The sequence below is a fragment of the Myotis myotis genome, unplaced genomic scaffold, assembly GCF_014108235.1.
Source record: "Myotis myotis isolate mMyoMyo1 unplaced genomic scaffold, mMyoMyo1.p scaffold_m19_p_16, whole genome shotgun sequence".
Classification (NCBI taxonomy): Eukaryota; Metazoa; Chordata; class Mammalia; order Chiroptera; family Vespertilionidae; genus Myotis; species Myotis myotis.
This window is the reverse complement of record NW_023416320.1, coordinates 51,102,285-51,125,657: the sequence shown is the minus strand read 5'-3', so window position 1 is coordinate 51,125,657 and position 23,373 is coordinate 51,102,285. Positions and strand designations below refer to the sequence as shown.

The window sequence follows — 23,373 nt, the reverse complement described above, 5'->3', positions numbered from 1 at the left end:
ATTCTTCTTCAGTGATTTTGCCTTTTTTACACTTCTTCAGTAACCATGTGTTATTCAGAAGTTCCTCCATGTCCTCATCCTCAAATTCAGAACCCACCTCCTTTTTCCTTTTTTTATTAATTTTCTTTTCCCTTTTGGCCTTCTGCTTCGACCAAGCTTTATTTTTTACGAATTTTCTCCTCCCTTCATTTTCTGTTTTCTCTTTTCTCTGCTGCCAGCTGTTTCAGCCTCTGCTTTTCTCTGGTTTTCTCTTTAAATGGAATGGTGTCTGTGTTGACGTCCACAGGCACAAAGTCTGGAAACTGCTTTCCTCTCAGTTCTGGCATCTTTGGCATCTTCAGCAGGACACCAGCAGCAACTCCCAGAACCCCTCTGCCACATGCTCCATAGTGCACCCCACTGCCGCTGCCCTTAAAATTCTAATACTCCTGTTCTTGTAACAGTTCTAAATCTTGGTCCGTTTCTAGATTCCTTTTTTACTGCCAATTTTCAACCATTTCCAAACTATGTGAATTCCTTGCTCTCAAGATTACTCTATAGCCCAAGATTACTCTACTCTATCAGTGATATAATGAATACAAATTCCTTGCCCTTATGAGATCAACAAACATCTGCATTATTATCGTGTGCTCTTCACTGCAGTAATTAAAAGACTTGCTGAATTCAACCTTATGCCACCTTAAATAACCCATGGCTTGTACCACCTTCGTCACTGCTGCCCACTAACTTCCTAAAGCTAACTTCCTCACTGCTCCTCAACACAACTGCTCATCATCCTTTGACATTCAGCTCAAGTGTCATCTCTCCCTTTCCAGTTTTTCTCTCCTTAGTGGCTCTGTTTCACAGCACTGAAACCCTGCTTATTTCTCTATCTCCCTATTATACTGTACATTTTTTTATTGCGACTCATCTTTTAATAATTTTTCAACTTTTAGATTACAGTTGACATACAATATTATATTAGTTACAGGTGTATGACATCATGATTATACATTTATATAACTTATAAAGTGATCACCGATAAGTTTAGTACTCATCTGACACCATACATAGTTATTACAATATTGTTGACTAAATTCCCTATGCTATATTTTACATACCCATGACTATTTTGTAAGCACCAATTTGTACTCCTTAATCCCTTCACCTTTTTCACCCAGTTCCCCTAACCCTCTCCCATCTGGCAATCATCCAAACGCTCTCTGTATCTGTAAGTTTGTTGTTTTGTTTATTCGTTTGTTTTGTTCTTTAGATTCCATATATAAGAAGAATTGCAAGGCTTTTCTTTCTCTGACCCACTTCACCCAGTATAATAATCTCTAGGTCCATCCATGTTATTGCAGATGGCAAGATTTCACTCCTTTTTATGGCTGAGTCATATTCCATATCTTCTTTATCGATGAATGCCTGGATTGCTTCCATATCTTGGCTACTGTAAATGTTGCAATGAACATAGGGGTACACAGGCCTTTATGAGTTAGTGTTTTGGGTTTCTTTTTTTAAAAAATATATTTTATTGATTTCTTACAGAGACGAAGGGAAAGGGATAGAGTGAGAAACATCGATGAGAGAGAAACATCGATCAGCTGCCTCCTGCACACCCCCTACTGGGGATATGCCCGCAACCAAGGTACATACCCTTGACCGGACTTGAACCTGGGACCCTTGAGTTTGCAGTCGGATGCTCTATCCACTGAGCCAACCCGGTTAGGGCTGTTTTGGGTTTCTTTAAATGCCCAAAAGTGAACTTGCTGGGTCCTTCTTTGTCTCATGTCATAGCCTTGGTTTTAAAGTCTATTTTGTCTGATATAAGTATTGCTACTCCTCCTTTTTTTTTCATTTCCATTTGCATAAAATATCTTTTTCCATCTACTTACTTTCAGTCTGTATATGTCTTTTGATATGAAGTGGGTCTTATAGGCAGTATATGTAAGGGTTTTGTTTTCTTATTCATTCAGCCATGTCTTTTGATTGCAACATTTAATACATTTACATTTAAAATAATTGTTTATATGTAGTTGCCATTTTATTATTCATATTTTTGATCTTTTTTTTTCTTCTTAAAAGAACACCTTTTAACATTTCTTGTAATACTAGTTTGGTGGTGGTGAACTCCTTAACCTTTTCTTGTCTGGGAAGCTCTTTATCTCACCTTCGATTCTAAATGATAGCCATGCTGGATAGAGTAATCTTGGTAGTAAGTTTCTGTTTTTCATCACTTTGAATATTTCTTGCCACTCTCTTCTGCCTGCAAAGTTTCTGTTGAGAAATCAACGGACAGTCTCAGGTAACTAACTGGTTTTCTCTTGTTTTTAAGGTTCTTTGTTTATAACCTTTGCCATTTTCATTATGTACCCTGGTGTGGGCTCTTTAGGTTCACCTTGTTTGGGGCTCTCTGCACTTCCTATTCTTGTATATCTTTTCCCTTCATCAGTTTAGGGAAGTTTTCAGTCATTATTTCTTCAAATCGGTTCTCAATCCCTTGTGCTCTCTCTTCTCCTTCTGACACCCCCATGATGTAAATGTTGTTAGGCTTCATGTTGTCTTAGAGGCCCCTTAAACTATCTTCTTTTTTTTTTTATTAAATATATTTTATTGATTTTTTACAGAGAGGAAGGGAGAGGGACAGAGAGTTAGAAACATCGATGAGAGAGAAACATCGATCAGCTGCTTCCTGCACACTCCCCACTGGGTATGTGCCCGCAACTAAGGTACATGCCCTTGACCGGAATTGAACCTGGGACCTTTCAGTAGTCCGCAGGCCGACGCTCTATCCACTGACCCAAACCAGCCAGGGCCTCTTTTTTTTTTTTTTTTTAATTCTTTTTTCTTTTTGCTGTTCTGACTGGGTGTTTTCTCTATCTCGTCTTCCAAATTGCAGATATGATCCTCTCCTTCATGTAATATACTGTTAATGTATTCTTCACTTCAATAATTATTGTCTTCATTTCTGACTGGTTCATTTTTATGTTTTCTATCTCCACTTGTATATTTCCTATCTCTTTGTTGAAGTTCTCACTGAGATCACTGAGCATCCTTATAGCCAGGGTTTTGAACTCTGCATCTGGTAGATTGCTTGTCTCCATTTTGTTTAGTTCTTTTTCTGGAATTTTGTTTTGTTCTTTCATTTGGGACATGTTTGTCTCTTCATTTTGGGGGACTCTTGGGTTTGTTTCTATGTATTAGGAAGATGTGCTACATCTCCCAGTCTTGGCAGTGTGCCCTTATGTAGTAAGTGTCCTGGGGGGGGTCAGTGGTAGTCTGCCTGTCAACTGAGTTAGTGCTCCAGGTGTGTGCCCTGTGTGGGTTGTGTGTGCCCTCCTGTTGTAGCTGAGCCATGATTACTGCTGGCACCTCAATGAAAGGGACGGCCCCTCAGGCTGACTGGCTGTGAGGGATGGCTGTGACTATAGCAGAGGAGCTGCTGTGCAGAGGCTGATGCCAGGGAGCAGGATTCTCTGTGTTGGGGCTCTGGTGCCTGCTGAATCCACCTTTGGGTGTAGAAGTCATCTTTATAATTCCAGCCCCTAGCTTAGTTTTCAGTTTTTACTAACTATTCAATAAAGGTATTAAAAGAAGATTCACAATTAATAAAACAATTAACCCAGTAAAATTAGGGTGATTTAAAAAAAATGTATGTATAAAGCATAGAACTAAAACTTTAATAAAATTAAAATAGTATAAACAAAATCCTGCACAAGTGAGACTATAAACCACCTATACCCTTTCCCATCTTTGCCCTGCTGATTCTGAGCTCCAAGTCCATAGTCACCTCACCAATGCGATCTCATATCCACAACCCAAAATAAACGCTCGATAAAAATATGTCCAGTAGATGGATTGATGGATTCTAGGAAGAGAACCAAGACGGTAGCATAGGTAAACACTGGTACTTGCCACCTCCAAAACCACAGCAAAATTACAACTAAAATACAGAACAGCCATCATGCAGAACCACCTGAAAGCTGGCTGAATGGATGTCCTACAACTAGAGAAGTAAAGAAGAAAGCACACTGAGACTCGTAGGAGGGGCAGAAGCATGGAATGGGCTGGTCTGGCACCCACGAATGGGAGATAGTCTCTGCAGAGGCTGCCCGTGAGGAGCAAGGGGTATGGCCCCTCACCAGACACTCCCCAGGGTTCCAGAGCTGGGAAGAGAAGTTCCCGCAACTACAGGCTATAAAACCAGTGTGGATTGTGGAGGCTGCTGGAATCTCAAGTGTTCCTCTTAAAGGGCCCACGCACAAACTTACACAGTCCTGCTTCTTTCAAGCTCCAGCTTCGGTGGGGACCCAGACACATTCAGGGAGGAACTGGATTGTCTGGCATCAGGGCAGGAACACGGGGGCGGCTTTCTCCCAAACTGGGGTGCTCCCAGGGATCATTGATCCTGTGCTTTGACCTCCCCTGTTGCAGGGCTGACTGATAGCCATATCTGAGACTTCATCAGCCTGGAATATACTGTTTGCTCAACCCTGGGGACTCCCTGAGACCCCACCCTATCCAATCTGCAGCCCCACCCAAGCTGTTTCCAGATGCTTTTCCATATGAATGGCCTGTCCTGGCTCAGGTTTCAGGCTTTGCTAAAATCTCTCAAACAAGCTGCAGCTGGTGACAGCATGACCCAAACCTATCAATAAAAGTCCCACGACCCAGCACCAGCAGCAGCCTGCCTTGCTTCATAGCTGGGCCTCTCCTGGGCACTTCCAAGCCCAAAACGAATAGCAAATAGCAGCTGTCTACAGATCCCCCTGTAGCTCCTGCTGGGTGGCCCCAGGCAGTGGCTGACTTTGCACTTCCCTGGAGGCCCTAGACAGTGATGGCAAACCTTTTGAGCTCGGCGTGTCAGCATTTTGAAAAACCCTAACTTAACTCTGGTGCCGTGTCACATGTAGAAATTTTTTGATATTTGCAACCATAGTAAAACAAAGACTTATATTTTTGATATTTATTTTATATATTTAAATGCCATTTAACAAAGAAAAATCAACCAAAAAAATGAGTTCCGCGTGTTACCTCTGACACATGTGTCATACGTTCGCCATCACTGCCCTAGAGCCAGTGGACCCAGTGGATAGCTTCAGACCATAGCAGATTACAACTCTACACATCCATAAATGACACACTCAGTGAGCACCAAAGCCCCACTAAAGCAAGTCCTGCTCTACAGGGGTGTTTCCTGCATAGCAGCTGTAGTCACAGCTGGTCCTCACAGCAATTGGCTTGGAGGTCAATCAACTCCTCCCAGTGATGCCAACAGCAATCAAGGCTCAACTACAAGACTGTGCATATAGCCCACACAGGGGCGCACCTAGAGTGCCCAGCTCAGGTGACTTACAAAAATATGAAGATAGTGTAAGGAGCCTCTGGGACAACTTCAAGTGTATCAACATTCTCATTATGGAGGTACCAGACACCTACAGGACACCTACTACACAAGGCCACTCTACCAATTCCAGGAGATATAGCAGTTCTGCCTGATACATAGAAACAAACACAGAAAAGCAGCCAACCTGTGGAGATAAAGAAACATGTCACAAATGAAAGAAATGGAAGCAAGCAAACTCTGGATACAGAGTTCAAAACCATAGTTATAAGGTTACCCAAGGATCTTCATGAGACTTTCAAGGATCTTAGTAAGAATACCAAAGACATGAAAAAGGCCAGTCAGAAATTAAGCATACACTAAATAAAGAATAGTTTACAGGGATCCAACAGTAGAGTAGATGATTCCGAGAATGAAATCAATGGTTTGTAATATGAGGAAGCAAAAAACACCCATTCAGAAGAGCAAAAAGAAAAAAGAATACAAAAATATGAAGATAATGTAAGGAGCCTCTGGGACAACGTCAAGTGTACCAACATTCACATTATGGAGGTACCAGAAGGCGAAGAGAGAGAGCAAGATATTGAAAATCTATATGAAGAAATAATGACAGAAAACTTCTTCTACCTGGTGAAAGAAATAGACTTACAAGTCCAGGAGATACAGAGAGTCCCAAACAAGAGGAACCTAAAGAGACCCACACCATAATATATCATAATTAAAAGGCCAAGGGCTAAAGACAAAGAATCTTAAAAGCAGCAAGAGGAAAGCAGTTAGTTACTTACAAGGAAGTGCCATATGACTGTCAGCTGATTTGTCAACAGAAACTTTGCAAGTCAGAAGGGAGTGGCAAGAAATACTCAAAGTGATGAATAGTAAAGACCTACAACCACGATTACTCTACCCAGCAAAACTATCATTTAGAATTGAGGGTCGCCGAAACCGGTTTGGCTCAGTGGATAGAGCGTCGGCCTGTGGACTGAAGGGTCCCAGGTTCGATTCCAGTCAAGGGCATGTACCTGGGTTGCGGGCATATCCCCAGTGGGAGATGTGCAGGAGGCAGCTGATCGATGTTTCTCTCTCATCGATGTTTCTAACTCTCTGTCTCTCTCCCTTCCTCTCTGTAAAAAATCAATAAAATGTATTTAAAAAAAAAATAGAATTGAGGGTCAGATAAAGAGCTTCACAGACAAGAAAAAGCTAAAGGAATTCATTACCACTAAACCAGTACTACATGAAATGTTGAAGGATATTCTTTAAAAAGAGGAAGACAAGGAAGAGGAAGAAAAAGAGGAAAAAGAAGAGATAAAAAATATGAACAATAAAATGGCAACAAATACATATCTATCAACAATTGAATCTAAATATCAAAATAAATGAACAAGAAATCTAATGAACAAAATAAACTGGTGAATAAAGGCATGGAAGCATGGAAAAGACTGACAAATCTCAGAGGGAAGGGGGTGGGGGGAGGTGGGAAGAGATTAACCAAAGATCTCACCTATGGACACAGAGAGTAGGGTGGTGAAGGCCTGGGGTGGGGCAGGAATTGGGTGGAGGGTGCAGTGGTGGGAAAAACAGGGGACATCTGTAATACTCTAAACAAGTAAGATTTAAAAATTTAAAACAAACAAACAAAAATGTCCAGTAAAAAAGTAAAAGATAAATGTTATATAAAATGCTTGTTTGACTTATTAAATACTCAAATGGCCAAAAGTATATGAACAAGAGAAAAGTTCATTAGACATGAGACATTCTCTAGCACTATTCAAAATAATTCAGAAGTCATATATTAATCCCCAAATTTTATATCAACTGGACTTTTCTAAAAGTCTTGGGGAACTATGGCTGCTTAGAACACAGTACAAATGATCCCATAGAAACACTGTAAACGCTGGTGAGCTAGCAAAGCCTACCAGACCCATACCAGCTGAACCACTTGTATGGTACGAGGAAACCTACTGTTCCACAGAGATGTTTCAGGGCTGCCACAAATACTATTTATGTGCATATGCACTGCTCCCGCAAAAATCAAGCAAAATTCCAAAAGAAATTTATGACAAAGAAAAAGCACTTGGCACAGTGCCTGACACATACCTATTCTTATCCAGAATCCCTGATCCCACTTTCGTGTTCATCACTGCATACTGCTTGTAAATTCCGAAAGTATAGCACACATCCTCACCACTGCATCCACATGCCTGGTGCCCACGAGGGTCTGCTAATGAAGGATCCCTAGTGCCAATCGAATCTCAAAACAACAAGCAGGCTTTAAGCCAAAGAGCCTCATTTAGTTTCAGGTGGTTTGTTCAATGAACTACCATACTTCTCAAATTGACTTTTTTCTTTAAAATTGTCATTAAGATGGGAAAAAGGTACAGATACCCACATAGAAAATACTCCTCCAAGAGCCACCAGCTTAGATAACACTGCCAGGCAAAAGCAGCCTTGTTAACTGGCTGGTGAGATAAGGCATCTGAATTCTCAGGCCTGGATAACCTTATTAAGGAATGAATGGAGCCCTAGCCGGTTTGGCTCAGTGGATAGAGCATCGGCCTGAGGGCTGAAGGGTCCCAGGTTCAATTCTGGTCAAGGGTACATACCCAGGTTGCAAACTTGATCCCCAGTAGGGGGCATGCAGGAGGTAGCTGATCAATGATTCTCATCATTGATGTTTCTATCTCTCTCTCCCTCTCCCTTCCTCTCTGAAATCAATAAAGAAATATATATTTTTTAAAATGAATAAATGGAGCACAAAGTACATGGTACTTTCTACTTTAGGATTAGCTGACTAAAATCACTGCATGTTTCATGAAAACATGAAATAGTGGCAATCATCCATAATCACACAACCTAACTCACAACTGTTTTCATTTTATACTATGATTTTCCTCAATACACATTTTTTCTTACAAAGTTGCAACCCTAGTGTACAATAATTTTATTTTCTACTCCCTACTCTCCATTTACAGTAAGAACTGCCCATTATGAACTTGATTGATCCCTTGGCCAACATCAGAGCAATTTAGGCTTACAGTTGTAAAACACAGGTTTGGCAACAATATTCTAGAAAGCCACAAGATGGTGATGTTGCTCAAAAAATGCAGCTAAAAAAATGTAATTAAGTACATCGTACCAACTTTCCAAAAAACAAGTTTTCCTTCACTCTAAGTAAGGGTTGTCAAAAATGTCTGTACTTTACTAGAAAGCATTAGTGAGGAGGGAAATACGTTAATCAATTTTAGCAGCAACTACTCTAATTTTAAAGGTAAAGAGTAATGGTCCCTAAATACAAAACAAAAACACAGGACTTGACACTATTATTGTCTTTTATCATACTAATTTCTCTTTCATTCCCTGCTCCATCACCTTCCCTCCTCAGATCATAATAAAAAATGAAATATGTTTTTACTTGTCATGCATTGGACTTTATTATTCATAATTACTGTTAATTTAGGGAGATGATTTCTATTTGTTTCAAAAGGATACTAAAATTTTTTACATCAACAAAGGAGAATGCCAAAATGATATCAGCAATGAGAATCAGATCATTTCATTCTAATTTGCTATTATTTCCTCAATTTCTTATAATATGCAGCATTATGTTTACAATGGCAAAATACCAAAACTTTCCAAGCAAATACTGTAATTTTCACCAAGCCTTAGTGATGATCAGTAGACAGCAGGTTTCCCACTCTTGTGCTGCATGACAATTAAGAAGTTTTAAGTAACACTGAGCATCTTAAAACTTGGGTTTCAAACATACGGAATCCACTGGAGATAACATGTAGGAGAGCTGTGATTCCTCCCAGACACCGGAGCCCACCTCTCTGAGACCACCTGTACTCACAGGGTGTCTAAGTGACGCAGAAACACAGCCAGTCTTACACCTGGAATCCGAGTCAGGTCTCTGACTCCAAAAACAGCAAGAACAACGGAGAGCACTTACTGGGTGCCTACTGCACAAAAGAAACAACCTCTAACGTCAACTGCTACCCTCAGAGTCGTTAGTGTTCTTCCTGACAGAGGAAAACTGGGTTTCAGGAACTGGATGAGCCCAGGGCCACAAAACTAGTGACACAGGATTCTGAACCCAGAATTCTTGGGCTCAAAGCCAACACCCTTTTCACTGCATTGCACTTTAAAACAGACTATAAAACAAGAAATGCTGAGCTAAACCCATGCCTTAAACTGAACTGTTGGCCACATCAGTCACATGTTACTATTCTCTTATTTTTTCCACGTAAGGATTCACAGTAGGGTGGTTTTGTGGGGCTTTTCGACCTAGCTATTGGAAACGCTTTATCTTATGGCTGAGAGAGAAAGAACAAGTAGTCTTAAAAAGATAATGTGTCCAAGTGTGGAGCATGAGCAGGGAGAGGTCAGCAGCAGGGACTGTTTAAGACCATGTCCATGTGTTCTGGGAAAAACATGGGGGCAACATAACATTCTTACTTTGCAAAGATCAAACTTCACATAATTACATCAGTACAATCTCATATTTCAAAATGACACAAACATTTCCATAAGTAATTGGCCATTTGTTTCAAAGTTTGGTATTTTAAGAACATAATACTTGCTTACCAGACTTTTTCCCTTCAAACTCCAAGTTTTTAGTGTTTTGATATTCTTCAGACACCGCCCCGGATGGCAGCCGGCAGCCGCACAGCCGGGCTGACGCTGCGAGGGGGCCACCTGCGCAGGGACAGGAGCGCTCACGTCAGGCCTGCGGGCCAGTCGCTGTCCTCTGCACGGCACTGGCCACCCCAACACTTCCTAGCATTTGCAAATACATTAAGAATTCTAACCTGCCAGCATTAAGGAGCCATGGAGACCTGCTAACCCTCCAATTCCTCGCCCTGGAAGGGCAGAGCGCGCTGCGGGAGGTGCCGCGGAGACAGCTGTCAGAGGCCTCGGCCCTGGGTCCAGGCTCCACCTCCAGCAGCTGAGCGCACGCCACACTGTGTGCAGCACGAGGATGCTGACACGCGGGGAAACCAGCACTGCTTCCAGCACCGGGACCAGCGAATCCCCTGGCTCAGGCACCGCTCTGGCCGAGCTCCACCACAGCCCTGCCACACTCACACACGCCACCCGCACAGAGGCGGCAGTCCCCGCCACGCTGCCGGCCCCACCTCTGCAGCAGAGTCAGGTCCAAGCTACACTAGCGCCTGAGAGGAATACCCTACTGCTGAAGTTTTTGTTATAAATACACTAGAGGTCTGGTGCACAAAAATTTGTGCACTCGGGGGGGAGGGGGGTTCCTCAGCCCGGCCTGTGCCCTCTCGCAGTCTGGGACCCCTCCGGAGATAACGACCTGCTGGCTTAGGCCTGCTCCCGGGTGGCAGAGGGCAGGCCCAATCCCTAGGTGCAGCCCCTGGTCGGGCTCAGAGCAGGGCCGATTGGGGAGTTGGGGCACCGCCCCCTGTCATGCACAGGGCAGGGCAGATCAGGAGGTTGTGATGCCACCCTCAGTCACGCTTAGGGTAGGGCCGATTGGGGGGTTGGGGCACTGTCCCGTCACACTCAAGGCAGGGTCGATGGGGAGGTTGCGGCGCCACCCCCTGTCACGCACAGAGCAGGGCCCATCAGGGGGGTTGGGGCACTGCCCCGTCACTCACAGAGCAGGGCCCATCAGGGGTGTTGGGGCTCTGTACCCTGCCACGCACAGAGCAGGGCCAATCAGGGGGTTGGGGCGCTGCCCCCTGTCACGCACAGAACAGGGCGCATCAGGGGGTTGGGGCGCCGCCCTCTATCACCCACAGAGCAGGGCCGATCAGGGGGTTGGGGCGCCGCCACTCTCACACTCAGGGCAGGGCCAATGGGGAGGTTATGGCTCTACCCCGTCACACACAGAGCAGGGCTCGTGGGGGGGCGGAGGGGTTGGGACGCCGCACCCTGTCACACACAGAGCAGGGCCTATCAGGGGTTTGGGGCACCACACCCTGTCACACACAGAGCCGCAGGGCGATCAGGGGGTTGGGGAGCTCCCCCCTATCAGGCACAGAGCAGGGCTCATCAGGGGGTTGGGGCGCCTTCCCCTGTCACGAACAGAGCAGGGTGGATAGGGAGGTTGTGGCCCCGCCCCCTGTCACACACAGAGCCGCAGGGCGATCAGGGGATTTGGGCGCTGCCCCCTGTCACGCTGATCCCGGTGCCGGGAGGCCTCGTGGCTCCACTGATCCCGGTGCTGGGAGGCATATTACCCTTTTACTATATAGGGTAGAGGCCTGGTGCACAGGTGGGTGCCGGCTGGTTTGCCCTGAAGGGTGTCCTGGATCAGGGTTGGGGTCCCCACTGGGGTGCCTGGCCAGCCTGGGTGAGGGGATGATGGCTGTTTGTAGCTGGTCACACATCCTTCAGGGTGGGGGTCCCCACTGGGGTGCCTGGCCAGCCTGGGTGAGGGGATGATGGCTGTTTGCAGCTGGTCATACACCCTTCAGGGTGGGGGTCCCCACTGGGGTGCCTGGCCAGTCTGGGTGAGGGGCTGAGGGCTATTTTCAGGCTGGGGGTGACTGAAGCTCCCAACCGCTCCTTTTTTTCTTTTATTTATTTTTTATTCAGGGCCAGCTTTAGCTTTGAGGCTTGGCTCCAGCTCTTAGGCCTCTGCTGCTGAAAGTAGATTTCTGGCCTTTGCTTACAATGTTGCAATTCTGCTGGCTGAAGCCCGGGACTAAAGCAGGTTTCTGGGGTTTTGTTTAGCTTCTATATTTGTTACATAGTTGCTTAGAGTTGCAGCTCAGAGGCCTGCAGCGGCAGGCGGGGAACGTTGGAATCCTCCGTCACTGAAGCAAGCAAGCCTCATGTTAGTTTCAAGCTGCCTGGCTGCGGGCCGCCATCTTGGCTGGCAGTTAATTTGCACATTGCCCTGATTAGCCAATGGGAAGGGTAGTGGTCGTACGCCAATTACCATGTTTCTCTTTTATTAGATAGGATAATTTCAAGGTATTTTAAAGCTTTTCAAGTAGCAGACATACAGTGTTAATTTATTATTTACAAATACTCTTCCTAAGAACTTTAAAGCATGCTGCTAAGTATAAAGTTTCATCTTAGAGGCAAATTTATAATTCCAAAAACAAACTTTCCAAAATGAGAAAATCAATTAAACGGCTAAAATTTTACTCCTAGAATACAACATTTCTTCTCAAGTTTAAAATACAGTAGAGCCCAGCCAGCATGGCTCAATGGTTGAGCATCGACCTATGAACCAGGAGGTCACCGTTCGATTCCCGGTCAGGGTACATGCCAGTCTTGCAGGCTCAATCTCCAGTGCAGGGCGTGCAGGAGGCAGCTGATCAAAGATTTTCTCTCATCACTGATGTTTCTCTCTCTCTCCCTCTCCCTTCCTCTCTGAAATCAATAAAAATATATATTAAAAAAATAAAGTAGAAATACAAGAACACAATCCTTTATCCATAAATCCAACAAAATCCCCAAAGCTATAAAAACTCAAGTTCCTTCATAACTTATTTGGCGGCAAACTCTGAGCAGACAGGTGGTTATTCTGTGTCCTTATTTACAACACTTGAACATTTGCCAAGGAAAACGCAGGATGCTGCTGCAACTTCCCTGGGGTGCTGAGTAACATAGCACATGGAGTGTGTTACCTTTCTGACACTAGGAAATAATGATCCTGAAACATGCCTCCCATCAACGACAAGCTATTATGAACCCATCCAAGTGAATATTTACTGACTACTGAGCGCCAGGTTTAAGGCACACAGCAGATGAATATTACTACCACTTTACATGTGAATACTGTCTACAAACGCTAAAACGAGGGCTTTTCCTAAAGTGCACTTGACTGAGCTCGCTAAGCTGAGGGCCAGAATTCACAACTGGGTTTGTCTACTTTAAAGCCTAAGCGCTTTTATTTATTTTTTAATATGTTTTTGTTGATTTTTTTAGAGAGGGAGGCAGAAAGAAAGAAACCTAGGTATGTGCCCTGATCAGGAATGGAACTGGCAACCTTTCGGTGCATGGGATGATGCAAAACCTAAGCTCTTTTGATAGCCAACACTTTAAAGGAAAATTGATCACAAAGAAAGTTTTTAAAAAGTTATAATTACCAAAACTTTTACCCTAGGAAAATTAAATTCCTGAGCACCACGTACACTTTCCATTCTGGGTATTCACATTTAAATATCAAACGTTTCACCGCTCATAGGGCCAAGAGAGAGGAGTTTATTATATAGTTTTCCCCTCAAAGTACTGGCCACAAAGTCAGTGTACACACACAAAACAATAGGCTCCTCAAACAAATGCCAACTAATCCTTTCCACTCACGTTGAGACAGAGTCAGGGTTGGCATGTTTTTAGTTGCTGTTTTTTACCACAAAATGTACTAACACCATAAAAATATGGTTGCTATAAACGTAGGTTAAGTTTTTCCACTAACAGCCCCAGCTGAAAGATCTGCCATTGCAATGACAGCTGTGATCACGGGACTGAAAAGGGTTTAAGTGACACCAACACAGACTGTTCTAAGCAAGACTTAGAGAAAACAGTTTCAAGTTGTAGGGTTCCTTCATTAATGGGTATAGAATTGAGACTTTCTCATGACTTTCTTCCCAGGCCGAGGCCCTCCGCTATGCAGTGGTGTTTCCCCCAGCAGACGGAGCATGGCATCCCACCTCTACCACCTGAAGACCACATTCTAATCAGACACACTTCACTCAGAGTCTCCATTTTTGAGGAGCTTATCTTAGCAAAGATAAAAGCAGATGATCTGATATCTAATCCCAATATCTAACTTAGCTGTTTCCATAGGCATTTTTAAAAGCGAATGTCAGCATTCCACGGAGTGTCTTCTCCTGCAGGGGCACTGTCGGAGCAGGGCCGCCTACCAGCTTCTTACTGAAACCGCCTGCATCGGTCTGGAGTCTCTTCGGATAGGTCCTGGCCCTTACCTTCAGCCCCTTTAAACATCTGGAAGGTTTAGGTGTTAAGATCTCTTTCTATTTACATGTCACACGTGTGCTTCATGGGCTATAGCTTAGAAAGTGTCTCAGGGAGCACCAGAATCCCTGCTAACACTCAGTTTCTAACAGCACTTCTCAAACGAACGTGCACCTGAGCTACTTGTTAAACGTGAAATTCTTGAGCCCTGCTGTCAAGGACCAGCCTGCAGACCTCGCAGGGAAATCAGCCATCCCCATGCTTGCACACACCCAGAGGACTGTGATGATGGGGTCCACAGTGCCTCCTTCCCAGACTGCACAGCCCCCCACCCCACCCCTCTTCTGCCACGTGGGGTTTCTTTCTCAGATTCACTTCAGCAACTTCCTTCTTAGGAGGTGAGATTTAATATGCAGCTCTGCTCATGCCAAAACAATGGCATGAGAAATGAGTGAATCCCAGAAAAGTGGACTTATTTTAATTTCACCTTATCCTATCTAATAATAGACAAACATGGTAATTTACCATAATTTTGCTACACCTCCCATAGGCTAATCAGTGAGATATGCAAATTAACCACCAACAAAGATGGCGGTTAATTTGCATATGTAGGCACAAAGCGGAAAAGTGAAGACTAAAGGCGGCTCCAGCCAGAGCGAAGGCCTGGGCCCCGGGTGCCGGAGGAAAACCGGTGCCGGCAGCCAGGGGAAGGGAAGGCCTATTGCACGAATCTTTTTGTGCAACAGGCCTCTAGTTTATAATAAGGAGTTATAAGTAATAGAAATGGTCTATGGGCTGCTTATGTCCCAGGGACCATACTTTCTGCTTTCCAACATTATTTCAATTAACCCTTAGAAAGACCCAGCAGGAAAGATGTTCTTGACATTTTCCAGAAGATGAAAGTGAGGCCACCGGCCAGGAGGCAGCACTGAGGGCTCAGCACCACCTTACGATCAAGCCACCACTCTTACCCCACAAGACAGCCGGCTCTCATTCTTCAACTGTAAGAGTAGGGTCAATTAGTTTATCTACTTTTAGGGAAAGTATGTTCTAATGTATAAAGTAAGTTCACTGAACTACCCCTTCCTCCCCACACTAACCAAATGCAGAGAGAGAGAGCAGGGCTTGCTGGCACGTGGGGCTGCTACACAGCCAGCACACGTCTTCAGTCAGGACTCACCAGTGTGCTCTCGCCAGCCTCTTCACTCATGACCATGGGAGACCAAACAGCTCTCAGAAGACTTGTATTCCTTAGAGAAGTAAAAGCTTCACGCCCGGGACTGTCAGTGCGAGGACGTTTTTAAACTGCGGAGTAACTTAAAGCAGAGGAGAGCCCTCCAGAACTGCGTCCGGTAACTCTATCTGCCCCTCCTCTGCACCCAGCCCTTCCTATTTACAAGGTCATGTTTCTCAGTCCTTCAGGCAGCAGACTCCTCCCCCAGCAGCCCGTGTGCTCGTTTCAGAATGTGCAGATCTGCAGAGTGGGCATGACGTGCTTCCAAAGGGCCCTGAAGCTGCACCTGTGTTCTGTACATGAGGTATGTAGCTTCATTACTGCACTCAGGGGTGATGATGTGACAACAACAAAACACTCATTCCCTTCATGCCAGTTAGCCCTAACATTACTTAGAAAACCTGAACTAAAAAAAAGCTGCTGAGACTAAAATAAAGGGATAGTCACATAAAGACAAGTGATGGAGATGAGGGAGAAAACCCAGCAGGCAGAACGGGATGGGCATCACCTATTCCTTGGGTTCCCTAAGGAGGGCCAGGTGCAAAGCACTAGAAGTACCAGGCAGCTCAGGTCTTGCTCCCGGAGTTTCCCAGCAGCCCCATTATGTAATACAGAATACAGCTGTCTGGTGCAATCCTGGATGCACACTCTTATCTGGTCCTGTCCCCTGGACCTGGGCTGACCTGTGACTTGCTGTAGCCAACAGAATGTGGCAGAAATGATGCTGTGCTGGTCCCAGCCTATGGCGTAAGGAGTTCTGGTTACTTTTGCTTCTGCACTCTTGTGAGCCCTAAGCAACCAAGGAAGGCCAGCAATCCTTCTGCAAAGGCAGGGGCCCTGAGACAACAAGACCATATGGGACAAGCCTCGTCCCGTGCACTGAAAGGTCACTGTTTATGTCCCGGTCAGGACACATGCCCGGGCTGTAGGCTCAATCCCTCGTAGGGACGTGCAGGAGGTAGCTGATGGATGTTCCACTCTCACATCCATATAGAGAGTGTCTCTCTCTCTCTCCCCCTTCCAATCTCTAAAAATCAATAAAAAATCTTTTTTAAAAAGACTATATGGTACAAGAGGAAGAGAAACAGACAGACAGAGAGACTGGCACCCGGCTGAGCTGCCAGCTGAATGTGTCCATCAGAGCGACCACAGCAGAACTGTTTAAATGAGCCCAGCCTGGCAGCCCGGATAGCAGAGCTGTGAGCAAAATGCAAAACAAACAAAACAAACAAACGCCATCTAAAGTCATTGAGTTTTTGCTAGACAGCAATAAAGAGCCAAAACAGTGCTTGCTGGGTTCCCTGTGTTTTTGCATAATTTTCTCAAAACCCAGAGAAAAGGAGTGTAGTTACAGACACACTTCGCTTCATTGCGCTTCACAGGTGTTGTTTCTGCTGAAAACAAGACCCTCGACCAGCAAAAAGATTATAACTCACTTTACTGTGGTGTCTGGGACCAAACCCACAGCATCTCCGAGCTGTACTGTCTCTGTAATTCCAAACAGTCACACAATCCCAGAGGATCAAGTCTGTCCCTCTGTCTTTCCTGACAGTGGCTCCACTAGCCCGAGCCCCAGGACAGGCCCCGCGAGCCTGCCTCTGGGCCCGCACCGGGCAGTGCTGGGAACTAATAGGTCTTACGAGTGTTGAGACAAAGGCTAGTCTTCCTTACACACGAGGAACTATTTAACATATGGTTTTACATAATTTATTCCCCAAAAGTTGTTTAAACACGAATTTGGAGTGTATACTAACAGGTTTTTTTTAAATTTTATTTTTAATATTTTTTTTATTGTTGATAATATTACAGATGTATCCCATTCCCCCCCCCCCCTTAACCCCTGCTAACAGTGTTTTAATGGTAAATCATTTTTTTTAATGATTAAGCTTTTTATGTAATGGTAAAAATCATGAAATACCATGATATAGACTTCTGGAAATCAGATCCTGATTTATTTGCTCCAAAACTACAAATTTTCAGGCCTTTATAAAAGAACAAACTTCACCTGTAGCATCTGCATTAAAATCCATAAGTTTTCAAAAGGAAACTAAAACCTACTTTTCACCAGTATATATTTTCAGATGAGAGGTCAACTTTTGCTTTTTCCTTGACAGGATGATAACTATTTTGTGATAAATTCTTACAAATTTCAAAATTACCTACCAAAAGCCACTGCAATGAGATTACCATTTTAACACGAAGGAGGAAACAGACAAGTTCAGATCCACACAGTACAAAAGTGTAACAGATTCCAAACAGGTAAGTTTACACTCCTGGCCCACAGCCTTCAGCTACCGCTGCACTGAGTCAGTGGGAAAAGAATACTGACCTGGGAACAAAAGCATAGGTTATAATGCCAGCTCTAGTTTGGCACTGACTAGCCAATACCCTGGAACTTAACCTTTTTAACTTATTTGGGCCTCGGTGTCTTCTGAAAAGCAATGACTACCTCCTGCCACACCCACTGCTCCGTGGTCATGAGAACCAAACAACAGTGTGTGTATCGCTCTGATGCCAGCAGAGCGGAGAATCATGTAGGCAGTGCTTTCTCAGATACTTTACCTCCTTTAAGTTTTATACCAGTTACTTCAGAATACATACCACTATCAACACCAATTTATTGTTTTTTCTAATGCTTGTTATAATTACATATTTTTACAGAAAGAGTAAAAAAGACCCCCCTCTTTCTAATAATTATGGAATCAAAATTTCTAGAGCTAAAAAAGATACTAATAACTTTTTCTGATTCTACCAAGAAGACATTCCTATAGATGCAGAAAAGTCAACTGTTTACTAATCAAATTATGCTGTAACCATACTGGGGAGCGTTAACGACATCATCCGGTGGGAAAACGCACTATGTCCCAGCCCTCCGTTTATTTTGTCAAGTTTACATTTTTAGTTGGTAAAGGCTTTCTCCTGATGGAGGAAGGAGTGATGTAGGGCATACCTGAATAGAGAAAATAAAGGTTCTAAAAGTTTCTAATTTCACTTATGTCCCTCCCCACCCCCACTCCCAAGTCCAGACAGAGATACAAAGGAAATAAGGAAATGGCTGGCCTGATACCTGCTCTCCACGCACCCAATTCATCCCTCAGCCTCAACAGCGCTGCGGCACCTGGAACCGAGACGGGTCCGCAGACAGTCCAAGGAAAACCTAAGAGCCAAGAGTCACAAACTGTTAGCAACTGGAAGGAACTCCCAGGCCTGTCTAGTTCTCACTGAGGAGGTCACTAAAGGCAGTAACTACACCCAGTGATGGTGACTCAGTTGCAAACATCTTTATACGAGAAGGAAATCAACCCCTCATTCCATTTTACCCACTTGCTAATTGAAATACTTAGGACAAATCATTTAACCTCTTGGGCTAGTTTGTTCTATAATATAGTAGCAACTAACATAAGTTAGTCAAAATTCACTGTAAACCACAACAGACGTGTCCCTGAGTGGATACAGAGCATGTGTCGACAGCAGGGCTTCCTAGCAGTGAATGGAAGAATCTGAAGGTTCTATTGTAAAGCCCCCAGTGATTCTGAGAGCTGCTTCCAGGCCAACCCCCTGGCCCATGGGTTCCATGGATAAGCTTCAGGTAGCCCACAGATTCTCCAAAATTACAACCAGAAAACACAGGTGCATATGGAAATTTTCCAGGCAGACTTCTTTAAATTCACCAAGGTTTACTCAGCTCTAAACGATTGAGAACTTCGCTGCAAAGTTAACACGCATGCCGAAGATAAAGCTTCTATGGACGTGCTCCAACCGGTACCACTAGTCTCCCAAACAGCCTGGATCGGAACCTCAGTTATTTTTACTCTCTTCATTTTCTCTCATCATCAATTCTGTCTAATCCACTTCCTTCCTCCTTTCCTTTCCTATAATTATGGCCACAGCTCAGCCCCTCACTACCTATTACCACAGCAACCAGAAGGTCTTTCTGCCTCCAAGTTCTCTCTACTTCAATCCACACTGCACAGCTGCCAGATTAACCCCTGAAAACAGCTTTAATCATTACATTCCCAACTCAAAGTCACCATCTACCGAAGCCAAAGGCACTGGCCTGCATTCAAAACAATCACAAACTGGTCCATTTTTACTTAGAGCTTTATCATCCTCGCTACGGGTACAAATACTTGATGTTCCATCCAATTACTTGTGTCTCCCCCAATGTATGAACTCTGTGCTCCTCGTCCCCTTTCTCTGCTCAGATGACCTTTCCCAGCCTGTCAAGATTCTTAGTCATCCTCAAAACAAAGATTCCAGAAGCCAGGAAACCCACCTCCCAAGTGAGATGTGAGCTCTACCGCCTGTGAATTCGAATTCTGCAGTCCCGTAATTGTCTGTTAGAACCAATGAGGCATGGGTGTACAGTCTTACCCACCCACCTAGTCCATGAAGGCCGTGCCCACCCTCATCCTTATCTTTACCCAAACACCCCACACAGTCATGCAGTAGGTGCTCAATAACTGCACAGCAGTAAAAGAAATGTCAGACTTCCGGGGAGTGAACAGCAGAGACTGTGCCTGGGACTTTATCCTCTATCGTGCCAGGCTTACGACACAGAGCCCTTACTCTCTGATAAACCCGGGAAGAACTCCGTGAAAATGCCAGTGAGCTCCACCTGAAAGAACGGCCGCAACCACTCTGGCAGCTCCAACACTCCGGCACTGCGGTGTCAATGGGACGAAACATTACCTACTCATGAAAAGTGGTCATTTCCAGTGACAGCTAATTTACTGCTCGATGGCTAAAAACAAGTCACACACAACAGAATGCCTTTTTTAAAAAAAAGTGCCTTTTGCTTGTGTAACACACACAGAGACTCAGTGCCACAGACAAGGTGGATTTACACACGAGTGTGAACTCTTGCGAAAACCTGCATGCAAACTGCTCCCTGGGTGTTTCAGGCAAAAACACCAAGGGGGAGAGACAACTTTAGACCTCTCTCCCCCACCACTCCCACCACGAGCAGGTTACAGCACACACTCAAGTCCTCTGCACATCAGGCTGCACGAGGACACAGCACTCACCCAACAGAGCAAGCCAGCCCGTCAAGCCCCGAAGAGTAAAATGTCCACAGGACAGACCGCGGGCTCGTCTGGTCCCCACGGGACGAAGGCAGGTCCACTCCCGGCCCACGGGGTAAAGACTGGACCGAACGGACCGGCACACGCGGATCCCTCCACGGTGGCAAAACGATGGGCCAACCACGAAATTAAAGGGCGGCAGACGGTCCGGGGCGGGGATGAGGATCAGCGAAAACTGCAAGGTCACTGGGACCTGGCGGGTCACGGGTGGAGTGGGGTTCGCGGGGGCTGCAGAGCCAGTGGGACGGGTGACACTCGCGGCGCCCGGCACCCCTCCCCGGGACGCGCTGTGGGGAGGCCGGGCGCGGGCAGGAAGTGCACCCGGCTTCTCTGGGGGCAGGGGGCAAGGTGAGCAGCCGGATGGCCGCGCTGCGGAGTCACCGGGACACTCCGCTCGGCCTGTGCCAAGGCCACCCAGCGGCCCCGCGCCCCCGCCCGCAGAGGTCCGCCCGGGCCGAGCGCGCGGCCTCGGAGTCCCGCCCGCGCCCCGCCGTCCTCACCGGCTCCCGGCCTCGCAGCGGCGCGTCCCCGCGGCGCTCAGCCCTCGGCGCCCAGGACCGCCATCTCGCCGCAGGCGCCGTCCCGCAGCCAGGCCGCCCGCAGCCGCTCGGAAGCGCTGCGGCCGCCGGTTCCTCCTCGTCCCGCCCCGCCGGCCGCACCCCCTCCGGGAGCGCGCCGCCCGCCCGCCCACCCGCCGCTCGCTAGCGGACCCGCTGCCCGAGCATGCGCACCAGGGCTCGCGACGCCGCCGGGGAGTCCGCTCCTCGGGTCTTCGGGGCGCTCGGTGGACGCGGACCGCCAGCCAATGGGACGTGGGGGCGTGGCCAGGCCCGTGGAGGGGCGGGGCCTGGGCGTGGTGGGTGTGGTCTTGGTCGTGGGCGGGGCCAGAGCCGCGGAGGGCGGAAACTGGGAGAGGCTCCGCAGGCCGGAGGTGCGCGCCGCTGACGTGACTTTCCGGCAGGGGCGGGACAGTGCGTCACCTCCAGGGAGGACCTGGCCTGGCGCTCCCCTGGACGCTCCACGGCACAGGTAGAGGCTCGCAGTAAACACCCGTGACCCGCGGGGCGTGAGGACACATCGCCAGAGTAAATGACGGCATCAGCGGAGCACCACCCGCCAGCTGTCGCTAGGCACCAAGCCTGGCACCGCCCGCAGGAGTAGGATGACAAACACGGAGCAAGGGCGCGCGTCAGCCCTGGGCGGTAGGGCCTGGCATCCCCACCTGCACACAACACAGGTGCTGTAGGTTCCGTGTTGCTTTTAGACATAGGCCACCCTGCAGTGAAGTCTGTGGAGACCACGTTACTCACCAGTTGACCTTGTCAACAGAAGGTCTCTCCACCCAGCAAGTGCCAACAAAAGTCCCCAGTCTGGGGTACAGTACAAGAAGAGACTTTATTCAGGTGAACAGTTTGCCAACTGAGGAGACACAGCCGCTGAAGGAAACCAAAGGTGTGCTCCTCCAGACCAAGGCCACACCCCTTATCTAAAGTTCCTGCCCGGCCTCTGAATGGTCCACTTTTATGCAAATGAAGAATCCAAATTTGCTCAATTTAATTGGTTCAAATATCAGAATCATGTGTTCTCATTGGTTGTTATGGATACACTCTGATTGGTTGGTAAAAATGCAAACAAGGATGTAGCTGTGCAGCTCCCATTGGACAGGAATACAATACCAGGAGTTCTTTATTAGGGTGGGCTCAGATGGCAGGAGTCCAGTGCAGGAGTCTGGTGGGCCCAGCTTGGCGGGTACCCTGATATGGAGCATGTGTGAGAGGCCTCTGTTAGCAATGGTTACAAGACTCCGGAATATCTACAAGGAGTCCTTCTGCAGGTCCACACCCTGGTCTTCTACTTTAAAGACCTAATAAAGGCCATCAGCATGGATGTCTACAATTTTTGCCCAATCATGTCACCCAAACCCACAAATTACCTACATCCACACCCAAGCTCACTAGTTCCTTCTTTCTCCAGCCTGCGCAGCCCTGCTCTTCCCCAAAGTGACACTCTTCACTGTCTGCTCTCTCCTGTGGCCCCTCCTTGGCATATCGTTAACCCCACCTTTTCCATTGGCTACAATTCCTTGGCACAATGGCTGTTTCAATATTTTCTATCTTAAATTTTCCCTTGACTTTAAAATCTCTTTCTAGTTCTCTCTCTTCTTCCATCATAACTAAACTTGTGAAAGAATCATGAACCAAGAATGGCATTGACACTCCCTGAGTTTCTGTAGGATTCAGTAGACATCTCTTGATTGAATGAACACACATTCTCTTCCTAATCATTGCAGCCTCGTCATTGCTGAATGTGAGGCACACTGACCCTAAGATGATTATTCTGAAATATTCATCTGAACGTGTCACTCCACTGCTTAAAATCTTTCATTGGCTCTTCAGAGCTTTCAAGACAAAGAGTAACATGATATTCAGGCCTCTATGCTTGAATGTCCAGTCACTCCATTATAAAAATGCTTTAGAGCCCCCTGATGGTGCTCACTGATCTCTGCTTTTCCAGTACTGTTTCCTTTAATCTTTCCCTCACCTTTTCCTCACCTGTCCAGTCCCTTTAAAAATAAGTTGAAAAACATGCTTACAGGTGCCCTCCCAGACATTGCATGCACATGCCCAATAGAGGGCTGCAGTCCGTCTCCTGGGTGCATATAGGTTTCCTGCCACTCCCTGCTCTACTCACCCTCGCTCAGCTCTCCCAAGGCCACAGTTTCCCCCTTTACTCAGCTCCATTCAGAAGCTCCTAGTACTCACGTAGGCCCCTAAGTCAGCAATTAAAATTGAACCAGCTTTTTGTTATTACATATTTCTTTGGTTTCAAAA

At 46.2% G+C, this 23,373-nt stretch overlaps 1 protein-coding gene across 7 annotated transcripts in view; it reads right to left on the bottom strand.

Moving 5' to 3' along the window:
* WWP1 (WW domain containing E3 ubiquitin protein ligase 1) overlaps window positions 1-21,194 on the bottom strand; it is a 95,916-nt gene extending 74,722 nt beyond the window's left edge. Inside the window, exons 1-2 of one of the 7 annotated variants that reach the window (XM_036337476.1) lie at window positions 21,043-21,194; window positions 18,526-18,615 (exon numbers count right to left, since the gene is read on the bottom strand). The gene's annotated coding sequence lies outside the window, so the exon portion shown is untranslated. Of the gene's footprint in view, window positions 1-2,152; window positions 2,219-18,525; window positions 18,616-21,042 lie in introns of those variants that run through there. The other 6 variants (XM_036337471.1, XM_036337472.1, XM_036337468.1 and 3 more) reach the window with 6 other exon arrangements.
* Window positions 21,195-23,373: the final 2,179 nt, after the last annotated feature.